We start from the raw sequence: 17269 nt of genomic DNA, 5'->3' as shown, positions 1-17269 counted from the left end.
TCCCTGGAACTCACCCACCCCCTCATGGGTGCCATTTAGAATATGTCTAATTCCTTAAATCCCTCAATTATAGGAAGACAGCCCCCAAGCCCTCCCCTAGGTTCAGTAGCCTTAGGTGCATCTGACATTCCTTCAGGTTTCCTTCAGACTCCAAGAGGCTGACCACACCCTTCTGCAAGCTCCCACCTTAACAGTGTCCTCCCTACAATGTACGGATAGCAACCGGGACAGAATGAAGCGGGAATTAACCAACTGCTCCCACAGCCGAAGACTGCATCTGTTTTCTTGGTGGCAATACACGCCCCGGCTGTTGCTGTAGTCCCGTCGGGGCTGAGCACAGGACACTGCCCTGAGGCCTGAAGGAATCTATTAGCAATTCTTGGCCACAGAGGGAAAAAAAAAATGAAGGGTAATCAAGTAGAGAAGTAAATACTTCTAAAAGCAAAAGCAAGGGCTAGGAACAGTTTAGAAAATGCAAAGATATTTAGTGGCATTAGTTAGATTGATATAAACAGCATAAAGTCCTTAATGGCTAAACAGTTCCAGTATTAGAATTCTCAGCGTATCATCTGATCTGAAGAACGGATGGTATTTGGGGAATTTGGAGCTCTCCCATTTGTCTGTAAGCATTCCTTTATTTTGACAACTCTTGTCCTAAAATATCCTGACATATGTAACACAAAAGAAATGGAAATCATTGAAAGAAATGGTAAATCCGAGATAATTTTTCCTATGCAGAGCATAAACATTGACGAGCTTTCACTGAAATTCACTAATAAATGAAAAAATTAAAATAGTGGCAGGCCAAGGGCAGATGACGGTGGGGTGGGTGATGGGATAAACTAGAAATCCTGAAGCTCCAGATGCTCTTTGAGAAGGAAAGTGTGTGAGGAGCCTTATTAGTCAGGCACCTTGGACCATTAGCGTTCTCCCCTTATCTGTCAGAAAGCCTTGCTTCTGGAAAATTCCTACTTAGCCTATGCCAAACAGTGTCAGAAAAAATCCACTGAAGACATTCCTAAATAACAGATACTTTTATCCCATCAGCACTATGTGGTCCGTGTTGCAGCCTAAGGCAAAAGGAAATGTGAGTACTGATATACATGTTTTTGTGTATGTTTTTAATGGTTAATTTTTCCCCAGATCATTAAGACAGTTGAAAAAATGTGGGAAACATGAAAAATATGTATATTAAATGTACAACGTTATTTTAAGTTTAAATATTTTACTTATACTAAAACCAAAATTTTTTCCCCATAGTTTCATCTTCCTGGCTTTAAAGGAAGCAAACCCATCAATACTATTTTCAAAATCTACTCTTTGCCTGTCTGATTTTCAGTTGAGGAAATTGCCTTTTTTTTTTTTTCACGCGGGCCTCTCACTGCCATGGCCTCTCCCGTTGCAGAGCACAGGATCCGGACGCGCAGGCTCAGCGGCCATGGCTCACGGGCCCAGCCGCTCCGCGGCATGTGGGATCTTCCCGGACCGGGGCACGAACCCGTGTGCCCCTGCATCGGCAGGCGGACTCTCAACCACTGCGCCCCCAGGGAAGCCCGAAATTGCCATGTTTGACAAAGTGATAATCTTAAATAACCTTTAGCTAACTTGAGCTACCAATCCTTGTCTTTATTTAAATTCTGATCACCATGGATTTTTTTGCATTAATTTTGGTTTTTAAAAATAATACATTAAAATATTATCTATAGGGATTACTAAGGTTTTTTTGGTGCCCCCTTAAAATCTGCCCTCTTAAAATCTGCACCCTAAGGTGAGCGCCGCATTTGCCCCACCTACTCATGGCCCTGTCACTGTTATTTTTAGAGACTCAGGTAGAGAGAGTAGGGTGTTGAGGCGGTGGTTAGGACCCAGATCAGCTTCCAACACCTCCTGTGGGCCTCAATCTTTTCCTTGCACCTGCCCTGGTTCCCAGCCAGGTGCAACGGCAAAAGTGGAGAATTACAACCTTGTCACAGGTGTGCCACTAAATTTTAACCAAGGTCTAAATTGACTGCTCTGATTGTTATACTTGATAGAGGCACCAGGTGAGCCGTTTGCTGAAGGGCTCACGAGGCAAGAGGAAGAACTGGCTTCAAATGAGAGGAAGAAAGTGTAACCTACAGCCAGGTCCCCAAAATGATCACAAAACTATTGGATCCTGAAAGAGCTTTGTTCTGTGAGTGTATAAGAGAGCCCAGTCAAGTGATAGAAACCGTCCTCTAGAGCAAGGACACTCTGTGGCTATACAAACAGCATGAGACTCTGCCCTACTGTAGTCAGTGTGCTTCATAATTTTTGCTGACTTATTTAATGTTCCAAATCTTTGACTCCCTTCAACCAACCTTCATGTTTTACAGTGTGTCTCAAACACGTAAAGACTTAGAATCCCTTAGTCTTTCCCTTCAAGAAACTATGCTTGTGGGGTTGGGGGGGAGGGATAAACTAGGAGGTTGGGATTAACATATACACACTACTATATATAAAATAAATAACCAACAACGATCTACTGTATAGCACAGGGAACTATATTTAATATTTTCTAATAACCTATAAGGGAAGAGAATCTGAAGAAGAATATCTATATTACTGAATCGCTGTGCTGTACACCTGAAACCAACACGATATTGTAAATCAACTATCCTTCAATTAAAATTTTTTTTTTAAATCCAAGATGAATTAGCCATTCAAACAAAACTGAGCTTAAGGTTTTCCTGTTGTTGATGGTACTTTAAAATCTGGATGAAGCTGCGCAGGGCAGAAAGGCTGCAGAGTTGGTTTGAAACTGGTCACTAAGGCCACACCTCAGTTCAGAGATCACAGTCACAGTCAGAAACACCATCTGGGACCATGAAGACCAGAAATACACCCACAGAGGAATAGGGTGGACTAGTGCCAAGACATTCTTCACACAAGTGGCCTCGTCTCTCTTTCTAAAATGATTATCTAGCAGGCATGTTTGTCTAACCACTGCCATAGCTCTGGCTTCAACTCCTAAATTAGATTATTGGGGGAAAGTAATTGCCAAAGTTAGGGCAAACTCTATCTTCCTCTATTAAACAAAGTAAATTTACAGTTACATTTTAAATTATAGATAAATTATGTGAGACTGGGAGATATCAAAGTGCCATCAGTTTTTTTATAAATACCAACTGGTGGCGCAGTGGTTGAGAGTCTGACTGCCGATGCAGGGGACATGGGTTTGTGCCCCGGTCCGGGAAGATCCCATGTGCCGCGGAGCGGCTGGGCCCGTGAGCCATGGCCGCTGAGGCTGCGCGTCCGGAGCCTGTGCTCCACAGCGGGAGAGGCCGCAACAGGGAGAGGCCCACGTACCACCAAAAAAAAAAAAAAAAAAAAACCCAACTGTGAACTAAGGTGTATAAAAGGATGAAGAAATGCTCTGTGGGCTATTCCTTAGCTTATAGACACCTATGTAATAGGGAGAAATTAGTGCTTTAGTGACCTGAATAAAACTAGTCACACATGGGATAAAAACTGTCTTTGAACCAAGAGCCTAGGTTGGAAGTGGAGGCTGGGAAGGCAGGGGCGCCATATGCATTGCAGAGGACAGACAGAGGGAACAGAGGGAGGGCAGGTGCGTATGAGCTGCTGCAAAGGTCAAGGTGAGCTCTGCTCCTACTTAATATCTAAATCAGTGTTCTCGGAGAGAGTAAGCAATTCATTAACGCAGTCTGTGAATGACACTAGGCTGCATAGTGTTGCTAACACTAGAAAAGACAGAAAAAAAATATATAAATGGTCTTTAAAGAAGTTGAAATATGGTCAGGAAATGAAAGAACTGAACTAAAAGGAGACAATGTAATATATCTGGAGTCAATACCTGAGAACATAGATGTTCAGAAAGTGGGGAAAACAAGGGAAGTGTTAAGTGAGAAGAGTCCCAGGTGGCAAGCCAATTAGATGCAAGTTTTAGAAGTTATTGATGGACTTTCCCAAGCCCGAGGAGCTTTGCCTCTCTTGACAGATTTTACTGTCTTTCCCCCGGGGTGTCATGGCACCAAACTTGGGTTTGTTTGTAAGAACTCTGGCCCAGAAGAGATATCCTTCCAGTTCCTGGTCTACCAACACGGTGAAATGGAGCAGACCCCCCGCCAATAACAAAAGTGAAAGTAGGGTATTTTGCATTGACCAACGGCTCTGTTCATGCAGCTAGTTGCCATAGGGTCCTGGGCAGTACTGATGTCAGAGGAGAAGCATGGTAAAGAAGCAGGCTGGCCTTCTTCCACTCAAGGCTGAAACACATACTCGGGAAACGCTTATGGTTTTTTTAAACAGATAACCAAGCTTTAAGGAAGGAAGGACAAGGTGGAGGAAGGTATTTGAATTCTCAACATTTTTCTACTGTTTCAAATCTACAGGTGTTCACGTATCATCTATTACCTGCCTGACATGTGTCTGCATTTCTGTGGGAGTTCCCATAGCAATTCAACTTCATCCTCAATGAGTTTAAGTCTATTACGAAAATGGAGCTTACATATAGAAAAAAAAAAAGTTAAAACACTGCAAGAGAATCCACAAGGAGTATGGTCCTCCAAAATTGAAGCCAGGGACGCAAGCGTGGAGGGAAAGGAGCAAGAGAGCAGCGTAGTCTGGCCCAGAAGAGTCAAGGAAAATTCATGGAACAGATAGTCCTCAGGGAGGATCATGAAAGATAAATGGGATTTGGGCAAGTGGGAAGAAATCCAGATGGAAGGAAGAACCTGAGCAAATTCCTCAATCAAGGAAGAGGAATCCACTCGCTGATGTTCCCACACGATGATCTGTATTTGAGATTTTAAAATTATTTAGAAGTCACAGGATTTTGAGTTGGGTAATGACCTTAGATTCTCACCAAGTGCAAGAAGCCTCTTTACAACATCCCAGACAGAGGACCTATCAGCTTCTGTTTGAAACACCTCCAGTGATGGGGAGCTCATCAGTTTGCCAACAGCTGAATGCTTCCCTCTTCTTAGTATGACCTTTGGCTCTTGTTACGCCTTTCAGTGCAACATAGATCACATTCGTTCCCTCTAACCATGACAGCCCCCCAAATTAAAGACAGCATTGTGGTTTCTCTCTTGTCTTTTTGTCTCTGGTTCTTCCAGTTGTCTTCCTGGGTAGTCCAGGTAGTGGTCAAGTGTCCACCCAGGATGCCCTCTAGTTTGTTAAGGTCCCTTTGAAAACATGGCTCCTAGAAGTGAAAACTTGTGGTTTGGGCTCAGGGTTCAGTGGAATAATCACTTCCTCAACCAGGATATTACTTGTCTATCAAAGCAACCTCAAATGACCTTGACTGATTTGCTTTTGTAGATAAATTACACTACTGACTAAAAAAATTCAGTAGGTCTTTAGAATATAAAACACTTAACTATTGTACTTTGAACATAGGAATTAAATAATGGTAGTGGTGAAGGCTGCCAATTCTAACTCTCCTTGTTGGATTCTGCACAATATTTCAGCCTCTAAGTGGAGAAGGAATTTCTCTATAAGTAGTGGGAGGGACCTATGTGAAGGAATGTCCCCCCAAAAGATATACCCATATCCTAACCCCCAGAACTTGTGACTTTATTAGAAAAAGTCTTTGATGATGTAACTAAGTTAAAGATCTTGAAATGAGATCATCCTGGATTATCTGATTTATCCTAAATCCAATGACAAGTATCTTTTTAGGAGACAGAAGAAAAGACACAGATACAGAGGAGAGAGTGATGTGAAGACAGAGATAGAGACTGAAGGGATGCAGCCACAAGCCCGGAACACCCGGAGGCACCAGAAGCTGGAAGAGGCAAAGAAGGATTCTTTCCTGGAGCTTCCAGAGGAAGCAAGGCTCTGCCAACACCTTGATTTCAAACTTCTGGCCTCCAGAACTGTGAGAAAATAAATCTGTGCTGTTTTAAGAGGCCAAGTTTAATTCGTTACAGCAGCAATATGAAATGAATACAGGGTCTCTGCATTTCCAGGGGTATTCCCCAGGAATGGGGTACGTATTCCGCAGGATCCTCTCCAACTCTTGTCTACACGGTTTAGGGTTTAGGGACAATATGCTGAGTGGCAGCCACTTAGATAGCTACATACTTAGGGATAGCAGTTCTGCCCTGGCATAAAATCCTAATAATTTTCTTTTAATCCATTGCTAAGTTAGAACACAGATGTCTTCAGAGATGACTGTTAAACCAAATTTGCTAGGGCCCCAAAGGGGAGAAAAGACTACAGGTAGCATAGCTGAGTTTGTATGTGTGCTGTGGAAGACATAATACAAGCATAATGATAATAATTAATGAGGCGTTTGAAAACACCAAATGACTCATGTATTAACATGAGTATGCAGAAGCCTAAGCACTCAGCATACTATTCAAACAGGCCATGCGACTGACTGAAGGAGTCACGAGCAACTTATGTAAATCATCTCAACACATAGCAAGGACATATTTAGTCCTCACCATCATATGTGTGCTGTTGTCATGCTCTGCACCAAGAGGCTACTAAAGAAAATTCTTGGAGAGTTTCCACTCTGCTGTTGGTGAAGTCCTTTATGTCCTTGTGACGAATGCATCAAACACAAGAAACGACTAAGTCATTGGAAAATAATGGTGGAATTTAAGTCCACACATTTCAAGTCACATATTAGTGATACTAAAAAAAAAAAAGTCTCTGGTTGAATGGGACAGAACCTAACAGTGGTTCAATCTACCATGTCAAGGAGCATGGCCCCCTGGAACAGGGGGGAGAAGTTCTTCTAGAAAGGCAGACACAGAAGGGCAGGGGTGAAGAGAACAGGAATAGAGCGATAAGCGCAGAAACCGCAAATCTCAAATTTGGAGGTCATCTCGTCTACCCTCTACCTGAATCCCAGGAATCCCTTCTCTCCTCTCCCTTTAGAATATAATATAAAATAAAACATAATGATTATTACTATTTAATGAGCAGCTCACTAAGTGCAAGATACTATGCTGGGTACTTTTCATGCATTTTCTCAGTTAATCTTTAGAATGATCCTATGAGATCAGTGATTATAGTCTTTACTTTACAGATGAGCGGTATATGCTGCTAAAGAAACACAAATCTACTCTGCACTCATTCATTCAGCAAACATGTACCAGGTACTAAATATACCAAAAAACAATCACCTTCAGTGACAGGGAACTCAGTGCCCTAAAAGGCAAACTACTGGATTTTTGGACAACTCGAATTTTCAGAAAGTTCTTCCTTATACTGATCTGAAATATATCCGTGGGTAACTAAGCAACAGGTCACTGTGGTGTCCTCATGTCCCTTAGAACAAAATAAGAGGGAAAGATGGATGTCAAAAGTTTATAGGGGACAACCAACATTTTCTGTTTTTGATTTCAGCTCGGTGCAGTCTTTGCGCTTTGCAATTTGTATGGCTTTCATGTAAACCTTTATTCTTTGGAGAGAATAGATGGTTAAATCCTATTAACCCAGAAAGAGTGATGTAGTCTTCCTTCCAAACGGTTTTGAAAAGCCCTTGATACTTTGGGGCCCTGTCAGAGGACAATAAATTTGCCACCCACATAAAAGTGAGTCTATGTGTTGCCAGCACAGAAATATCAAGAATGGTTATGTCCCCCCAGGGAGTCCTCGGATACTGAGACAATGAGGAGGACACATTTTGGATCATCTCTCATATGTCCCCTCTTGGTAGCATCTTACGAAAACGGCCTTTTAAGTAGTCAGAATCCTAGCAGACCCTATTGCTCCACTTTAAGTGAGGAATTCGAATCTAAAAAGGAGACACTGCAAGCCAGGAAGCCAGGAGTCACTGCTCCAGGAAAACCCACTGTTTGTTTACATCGCAGAATCCTACTGCCCACAGTTCTGCAAAGGTTCAGGCATTTCAACTGGCAGTTCCCCTCCCCTGGAAGTCCAAGATAAACAAGATAATCTTTGTTAATCAGGTTCTCCTTTTAAGCCTTTGGGGGCCTTTTGGGAAGTCTGTTTTGCTCAGAGAATCTTTGGTTCTCAAGTTACTATTGTTTCCAACATTATCATATCCAAACTGTAGCATGACCTTAGAAGTCTAGCTGTATCCAATATAATAACTGTTTCCTATAATAATATACAATTTAACATTTATTGAGTGCTTACTATATACCAGGCACTTTATATAAAACCATTTCAGTTATTCCTCGTGACAGCACCGGGTTTGGTAAGTATTCTGTTTTCCAGATGATGAAACTGAGACAAAGAGATATTAAATTGCTTCTTTAGTTTAGTAATTACATGGCGGGACTGGTTCTTTAACCCAGATCTGACTGATTTTACCCATGGTGCCTTCCTTTCAAGAAAATGATACTAGTAATAGCTGACATTGTGCCTGGGACTATTCTAAGCACTTTGTACCTTTCAACTCATTTCAAACTTCACAATAAGCCTATTTCACAGCTGAGGTAAAGTGACGTTAAATAACCCATCCCAGGTCACAAGGCTAGTAGGCGGTGGAGCTGGGTTTTGAACCTAGGGAGTCTGGTGGCTGAGACCGGGCCACTCTTCCAAAGCAGTAGCACCATTCCACCTAGAATTCAAAAAATAAGACTAATATTTCCTAGGGAGGAATTGCCCACTCCCCTGCAGTCAACCTGACCTACCCACCTAGGTGTGCAGCCCATCCAGCTTCTGTTATGGGGCCCAGGGGCGTGTGAAGCACACCATGTTAGCATCCCTTTTGCAGGAAAAGGCAAACAAGGAAACTGATGGAAAGGGAGGTTGAGGTGCTTCTCCAGGTTCCCCTAAGCAAGCTAGCAGTCGGATCAAGGTTTTGAACCCTTGGTCTCAACCCACTAAGCCGTTACTTTGCTCTTGAATGGTGAATAGGTGCCTTATCTTTTCAGGATGGGGTGACACCTGGAGAAGGTCCCAGGGCCCTGGGAACATGCCTGCCCTCATGTCCCAGGTCATCAAAGGACACACGATAGTCCATTGAGGGAATTATCATATCCAAAAGACCTACAAGTCCCCCTTCTTCAGTCCAGGGCAGGCTCCTCCTCCCCGCGACTTGGCCCTGCAGCTCAGCAGGCTGTGGCCAAGGGTGTTTATCTGCAAGCCTGGAGGAGACCAAGCACCAGTCTGCCCTGCAGATAGCACAAGCGAAGGCAGCGAGGTCTGCCTGCCAAGTCAGATTACAGCAAATGACAGCAGGACATTTCCCCCAAAGGTCTGCGAAGGACAACATTTTGTGGGACTGTTGTGGGATGAGAGCCTTGAGGAGGGAGAAGGAAGGAGTAACAGCGGCGGACAGCAGCTCCTAAACCCTGCCTGGGAGGTCGGTGGAGACCAATCTGCCTGGCCTGTTTAATTACACAGTTTAAGCATTTCCCTGCCTCCTGCCTGTTTCCTTTCTCTGCACTGTGCACATTGGTGTTAATTACTTACAATTAATAACCATAACAAGAACTATCAGGGCCCCTAACAATTGCAATCACATTAGACCTTTTATCTCGGTAAGGCCAGACTATCTCTTCCAAGCAACCCAGATAAATGCCTTAAAGAAGGATGTATATAGATGCTCTCTCTATGTTACCTCATGTACTTCTCAGGACCACTTTATATTGTAGGGATTATTAGCTCTTGTTTTACTGATGAAGAAACTGAGGCTCAGAGAAGTAATATAAGGAAGATGTGAATGAAAGAGACTATACATTTTGCAATCAAGCTTTTTGCCACTTAACCAAGGGATGGAGTTACTACAGGAAGGGAACCACTGTGGGTCTTTTCGTCCCTTTGGACAAAACTCATGTATACATTATCCAAGACACCAACTGCATTCTGGATCACTGTGAATTCCAGTCTCTGTAATTTTTTCCCTTTCTTATATCTGGGGGTGTAGGGAATTCCCTGGTGGTGCAGTGGTTAGGAATCTGCCTGCCCATGCAGGGGACACGGGTTCGAGCCCTGGCCTGGGAGGATCCCACATGCCGCGGAGCAACTAAGCCCGTGTGCCACAACTACTGAGCCCGCGTGCCACAACTACTGAAGCCAGTGCGCCTAGAGCCTGTGCTCTACAACAAGAGAAGAAACCGCAATGAGAAGCCCACACACTGCAAGGAAGAGTAGCCCCCGCTTGCCGCAACTAGAGAAAGCCCACACGCAGCAACGAAGACCCAACACAGCCAAAAATAAATAAGTAAATAAATAAATTTATATCTGTGGGTGTAGTGTCCTTAGCTTTTTTCCTTTAATAGCCAGGGGCTCTGACATATAGTGATGTCACTATATGGTTTAACCATACATGAACTACTATGCAAAGAACTAACAAACCATGGCCAACAGAGGAAAGGCAATCTTGTCGAGAGGTTTGTGACTTTAAAGACACAGTTTTATCCGGAAGATTCAGGATCTAAGGGATCTTTTTCTCTCTTCTGCTGACAAAACTCGGAATCAAGTGAGCACACTGGTGAGGGACAAGCAGCCGTCACCACCCCAGCACAAGGCTCAGGGGAAAAGGACAGACTCGAAGGTCACTTGAAGAGCTATATAAGCCTATGAGGAGTAAGAGAAACTGGCAACAAGCACGGAGCTGAGTCTCGGGGGAGAAGCAACTGTCTGAGACAACAGCGTTCTCAGCTTGTTTCAATCTATACTTCTGGAGAACGGCCATGCACCTTGAATTTCTGCGTGGAGGAATATGAGTAGTCATAGGAATATGAATATTCCTAACATATTATTCCCTCGCTAACTGAGTTTGGAGATGGGTTCTTTCCCCCTAACAACAGAACTGAGTGCAGAGTGTGGCTATTGGGCTGTTAAGAACAGAAGTAGCAACAGGCTGTGTGGTCAGGATTAGGAAAGCAAAAATGGATCCTAGAGGTAAAATTACTTAAAAAAGAAAGGTCCTGGCAGAACAATCTCCTTGGTATATTTGCTAAGGAAAGAAAAGAGAGAAAAAAATGGAACAGTTCCAAAAAATTACAAATCAGACCTGAATTTATATTCTTGTAAACACTGAGGAAATCATCTTTACTTTAACCAAAGGTTAGCAGGCAGGCGCTCAGGGTCTGAATGTAAACAATTCTAATCCAGACTGCAAAGTGGTTTTAAAAAGAACAAAGAACAAAGAAAAGAGTAGACTTTTTTAGAGAAGAAAGAGGGAAGAACACTGGAGCGCAGGGCTGCTGAGTAAGGGCAACAGAGCTTACCTGTTGGCGGAACAGACTTTCAGGAGAAAAAAAATTGAGGTCATCTCACAGGTTTAGATGCAAATTGCCTCCGGTGAACGCAGAAGGTAAGACAAAATAAGGCAACTCTGAATTCAGCCCCCTCCCAACACGGGCTGAACAGGTCTGCATCTTTGGGTTAAGTTTCAAAAAAAAGTCCCCACTCCACTTCAGAGTTTAAAAAAATAATAATTAGTTCAACTTCCCAGACAAGCAGAGGCAGGATTAATGATTAAGAGAAACAAAAAGGATTAAATATCTGGACTGGGAGAAAGTTCCGGTGTCACCAAAATGTCAACGGCATCTCTTTTCCTTTCAAAAAGGGCTTCTCCCGCTGGGTCAAACACTCAGGGCTAAACCATTCAGTTTATATTTTTCATTCAAATTCTTCCTTCAGATCCGTCAGGGGCCAGTGGTCTAAATGCCCGGAGAGAAAAATGGAGGGTTTCAGCTCACCTTTTCGAGTGCTGCCTGGGGCTCTCAAAGCAGCAACAACCCTGCAGCTCTCTCGCCTTGTGGGTTAACCCAGCAGCTCCTTGGGCCACCTGAGCAGGACCGGCCTCCACCGGTCATATAGGTGCCTTGAGGAAGGAGGAAGGCACTGGTCGGTGGAGACCAGGAAATGCGTGACATCACGGGAGCCTCAACAGATAAAACACTGCTGGGACCTTAGCTATTGAAACAGTCAGGTAGGTCCCGCCCACCTGTCATTTACCTGAATACCTGCGAGCAGGTAGGTGGCGTCTCTGCGTGGACAAATGAATCAGAGCAATTTGCCCTATGGAATTTACTTTCTTTCCTGAGCACAGCGGGTGTCCAGCTCCGTGGACAGATCTGAATTTATACGCCTGGTTGCTTCCTCAGTTCCCTCCTCCCACCCCCCCAATAGTTGCCTACAAAAGAGTTAAAAAGAAAGTTTATTTACTTTTTTATTTTCAAAACTTTATTTTTAAAAATTGAAGTATAGCTGATTTACAATATTATATTAGTTTCAGGTGTACGACCTGAATATGGAATCAGGTGTAGTGATTCAATATTTTTATAGATTATATTCCATTTAAAGTTATTACAAAATAATGGCTATACTTCCCTGTGCTGTACAATATATCTTTTCTGCTTATTTATTTTTTACATAGTATTAGTTTGTACCTCTTAATCCCCTACCCCTATCTTGCCTCTCCCCACTTCCCTCTCCCCACCAGTAGCCACTAGTTTGTTCTCTATGAGTCTGTTTCTGTTTTGTTATGTATATACAGAAACAGACTGTTTTATCTTTTAGATTCCACATATAAGTGATAACATAGGATCTTTAAACACAAAACAGACAGTCATTTAATGAGCATAAAAGGGAAGTGTGTGAAGATTGACTGCTTGGAATATATCAGATTTATCCCCAAATTGCCTTTCTTAATGGCATCCAAGTGCTTCTCTGTTCCAATAAAATAAATGAGAGGTGACATTTCAAATTCATTTAAAAAAAATCTAAATATGATGACTGTTAGCAGTTTCAGAGTCAAGTTTTCAAACACTTGACTTTCAAACACTTTCACACTCTCCCCCTCCCAGCATTTCATCCCATATTCAGGTGTTTGTAAAACTTCCGTCACTCCTACCTCCCTGACCTGGCAGAGTCACATAGAGGTTACAGTTCACCGCTGGCCTGCAATTAGGAGCAATTTAAATGATTCAGATTCCAATGATGGTACAGTAATAAGGTGGCTTTGTCAGCTGGTTAGAGCCCGGAAGGAGCAGTTAGGATTATTTCTGTCCCAAGTGTGGTGTGTGTGACCTTGGGCAAGTCATTGTGTTGCTTCAGCTTTTCAAGTAGGAAAAGATTGGAAGACTACAACTCATCTGGTGTCACAGCGACCGCTCTGAGCTATCGCGACTGACTGTTAAACCCTTTCGTCTTTCAGATGAAAGGCATCTTTCAGAGGACTGTAAACAGCTTCCATCATTGTATTTAAATGTCGTGTATTTCTGTGGCCCCCGTCCAGTATCTCTGGACAATTTATCTACTCTCTGGAATGTACTACCTGGGGAAATCGTGGGTTCTCCCTCCCGGGAGGATGGCCTGCTTACCCAGAGATACACTCTATTTTTTTCCCTTGAAGAAAAAAAAAAAAAGTTGAAATTCCATCTTTTCCCCCCTACTCTAGCTCCCTTTTCTCTTGATACTGGAAACGCTTTGGTTCCATAGTTCTAACACTGTCCTTCTTCAGAGGTTTTTGGATTGCTTGGTTGGTGTTTTGGCTGGGGGGAGGGGTGGACGAAGAAGGATAAGTGGGAGGGGGAGGGGAGGGGGAGGGGGGGGGAGGGAGGGGAGGGGGAGGGAGAGAGGAGGAAGGTGTTGATTCCATTCTCTTGGCCTCCACATTGACTGGGTGTCGCCAGTCATTTGATACCTTGTAAAACAACCAGGGAGGGAAGGAGGAGAAATTCTAGTCAAGGGCTGGGGTGCAGGGCGGGCTCTGGATACTTCACTTGCAAAAAAGAGCTGGCTTCTCGCCCCAGCCGTCCCAGAGTGCTCTAGACTACCTGCCCCACCTGGGAACTGGGTGCACTTTGTAGAGAACTGAAGCTTAAAAAACAAAACAAAACAAAAAAACCCATTCACGTTTTTCTCCAGTAGAAACTGTGGTAGGTGTGGCTACTACTTTATTATTAACAATGACAACAAAATAAGACTAAGGCATCAAAACCTTCTACTTGCCGGTGTTTCCGGAATAAGTACCGGCCCGACAGCAGGAGGGCCAGCCCAGCCGCCGGCCTGGTGAGTCATCAGAAAGCCTGCGTACAGTTGCCTTCCGTGTGTGTCAATCATCTTTGAAGGGCGCCAGGCCCCACCGGGGAGGGGGAGAAGATCACAGACTTAGGGAGGGTAGACGGAGAACACGGTTTCTGAGTGAAAGAATTTGCAGGAAGTGACAGCGCAGAAAGCGTTTTCTAAAGCCATCGAGGTGATGGGGCTTCGCTTGCTGTATTCAGAGACACAGCCTTCTGCTCCTGTGGTTTGATGAATAAAAATTGAGAACAGAAGTGGAACCATGAGTGGAGCTTACTCCCAGAAACGGTGTATAAAAGGAAAGGAGGGCTTCCCTGGTGGCGCAGTGGTTGAGAGTCTGCCTGCCGATGCAGGGGACACGGGTTCGTGCCCCGGTCCGGGAAGATCCCACATGCCGCGGAGCGGCTGGGCCCGTGAGCCATGGCCGCTGAGCCTGCGCATCCGGAGCCTGTGCTCCGCAACGGGAGAGGCCACAACAGTGAGAGGCTGCAACAGTGAGAGGCCCGCGTACCGCCAAAAAAAAAAAAAAAAAAAAAAAAAGGAAAGGAAAAAGTAGATGTATCTCACATAATAAGCCCCTCGACTTGGTACTCCTGGATTTAGAATAATCTTTAAAGATTAAAAAAATCAATATGGGCTTCATTATTCCATTAGGGCTGTTGCATTATTTATGGAAATGCTATTTCTAAAGTACTGGTGAAAAGATATACACAATAATCATAAGAAACAAACACTGAATAAGTGCTTAGCTGGTGCTACTTAGTGTTGTAAGCACTTTGTACCACAATCCTATGTTAGGCACTATTACTATTTGCATAGACGCTGGAAAACCGAGGCATAGAGACGCTGAGTACTCGCTGAAAGCCAGCCCAGCCAGCAAATGGCAGGGCCAGAGCAGTTTAACCCACTGGGAAAAAATGGGGAAGGGTTCTGATTTCATGCTTCCTGGACAACTTCCTGGACACTAATCAAAGTTCTTACCCATCCTCTATTCAGAAGGAAGTGTCTTGTAGAAGTAGCCCTGGGAAGTGTAGTTTCTGGGAAGGACTGTCTCCAATTGCAAATGAATTATGAATCTGGTTTATACACTGAGTATGTAAATATAGAACATATAGACATATGGATACATTTATACATATATTTATGAGAAAACACACCAGGAAATCCATCGCCCCTGGGTGCTTCCTCAGGGTGCATCATCTTTTTGGAGTCTGTCAAACCAACCCCAAGCAAGGAAGGCCAACTTGAGGGGCGCCTCCAGAATGGTCGGTTGTAACTCTCTATGACATCATTTATGGTTATTTCTCTCTAAAACTTCAACAGTCAATCCCTTTAAAATCTGCAAATGTTATCAGAAGGGTCATAAGAGCGTAGAACTACATACAACTGGATTATATGGACAACATAAAATTAAGTTCCAATACAACCACTACCAAGTTAGATGGTTTGGACCAGGCTTGGCAAATACTAGACACATGGCTCTCGGTTTCCTCCTCCCATATCATTCTCACTGTCATTGCTAGAAGGCCGTGGTGCCCTTGAGCTCAGAGGTGACCTTGGAATCTTCAAGACCCAAGTCCAAGCACCATAGCAATTTCTATCCTTGGTTTAAGAGTAAATGGGAGGGATAATCAGGAAAGGAAAAGATTGGTGTTGGCTGGTGTCATTAGGCAAGACTTCATGGAGAATGGAACATGAATCAAACCTTTTAGGATTTGGAGAGATAGCTGAGAAGGGCACGCAAATCCAGACAGGACAGCAGGTAGAGGCAGGGATGATCCCAACTTGTGTGTGTTGGGGAGGAAGGTATGAGAAGGGGATGAGGGAAAGGACAAGACCATGAGAAGTGCACCTTGTCGGGGTAAAGAGGAGTCACCCTGTGCTTGGTTTGGATGGGTAAGGTGGGCCAGATGATAAAGAGCCTTAAGAGCTCACCCTTCACATCTTCACGTTACTGCTGGAGACTTCTCTCATGACGATTAAACCGCGAAAGGAAGGAAGACAGAAAGAGGGAGAAAGAAAGGAAGGAAGAAAGGAAAAGAAAGGAAGGAGGGAGGAAGGGAAGGAAGGGAGGAAGAAAGAGAAAGAAATTCAGCATCTAGGGCATGGGTCATTTATTAAGAGCGACCGTATTTTTGGTGTTGAGCTAAACTTCTACGATATGCCATTTCGGCTACCATATGATCATCTCACTCTTTAGAAGCAAGCCTCCTTTGCCATCAACATATCCTGTAAGCTTTGTTCTCTGGAGAGACAGGTGGAACACATTAGAAAGCTCTCTGAACTCAAGGCTGGGCCTGTCCTCGTTAGCCAGCCAGCTCACTTGGGCTTTTTCATTAGTCTGAATTCTTTTATGTATCTTGACAGGGAAATCTGTGGGGGGAAAGGAGGTCTGTTTTCAAAGCTCTTTCCTTCTAGATCACTACAATGAAGGTTGGCATTCTCAAGGATTCTTCCCGGCAATGAACTATTGCTAAGACCGTACCTCAAGATTCGTCAGAACCACTTTAGCCCCTCTTTGCTTCCTTTTTCTCCCCCCACAGCATATTTGTAGAGTTGTCTAAGATGACTGAATGCCACAACAAAAGTGCACATATTCCATCTGATTTTAATAAAAGGCATCTCTTTAGCTGAAAGTATCTAGCATTATGAGATGGAATTGCTGTACATATTGCATCATGTTGGCCTCAGTTTCTTTTCTGAGCTAGCTTAGCTCCAAATCTTTTAATGGATAATTACAAGTACTTAGCAAGGTACAAGTGAGCAGAACCTAGAGGGCAGTTACGGAAAATAATAGTGATAATCACAGATATCAGCGGATGGGATAGATGCCCTCTGGTTCTGTGTATGTGGAAGAGATGGCATTTCTCTCACAAACTCACAGCCCATGTGTTATCTGGCTAGATGAGCTTCTAGGCTGCAGACGAGCTTCTAGGCTACGTGATGGATGTATAGTTTGGGAGCACTCTCTGGGTTGTCTGCTTTTGGCGAGAGAGGGAGTACATTGGTCACTGGAGGTGGCACACATTTTGTTTCCTACACAGACCTGCGGCCAGCGCGGCACATTCTTCTTTAGTAGAAAAAAGAAAAAAAGACATCGTTATTGCTCTCTCTGTAAATGTCACGAGGCCTATCTTCCACAAATGTGAATATCTACGCTTTCATGACCCCATCCTTGCGTAAACCAGGTGGGTTAGTCAATTTCGGGGCTGATGGCTGTTGCGATCTTGAAGGTTTTCGTATCTTTCTTTCTTGGTTCCATCATCTATAGCTACTATAACTGACCCAATACCACGTGTCAAAGGTGTAAAATGTGTCT

The 17269-nt window shown here is 43.7% G+C and overlaps 1 protein-coding gene across 4 annotated transcripts in view; it reads right to left on the bottom strand.

The window, feature by feature from the left end:
- LNX1 (ligand of numb-protein X 1) overlaps positions 1–17269 on the bottom strand; it is a 199445-nt gene that overhangs the window by 125275 nt on the left and 56901 nt on the right. Inside the window, exon 1 of one of the 4 annotated variants that reach the window (XM_027102936.1) lies at positions 11148–11822. The exons of 1 other annotated variant lie outside the window; for it this stretch is intronic. The gene's annotated coding sequence lies outside the window, so the exon portion shown is untranslated. Of the gene's footprint in view, positions 1–11147; positions 11823–17269 lie in introns of those variants that run through there. 2 more of the 4 variants (XM_027102933.1, XM_027102934.1) reach the window with 2 other exon arrangements.

Source organism: Aethalodelphis obliquidens, unplaced genomic scaffold, assembly GCF_003676395.1.
Source record: "Aethalodelphis obliquidens isolate GAN/ISIS:26980383/991018 unplaced genomic scaffold, ASM367639v1 scaffold6, whole genome shotgun sequence".
Classification (NCBI taxonomy): Eukaryota; Metazoa; Chordata; class Mammalia; order Artiodactyla; family Delphinidae; genus Aethalodelphis; species Aethalodelphis obliquidens.
This window is presented reverse-complemented; position numbering and strand designations above follow the sequence as displayed.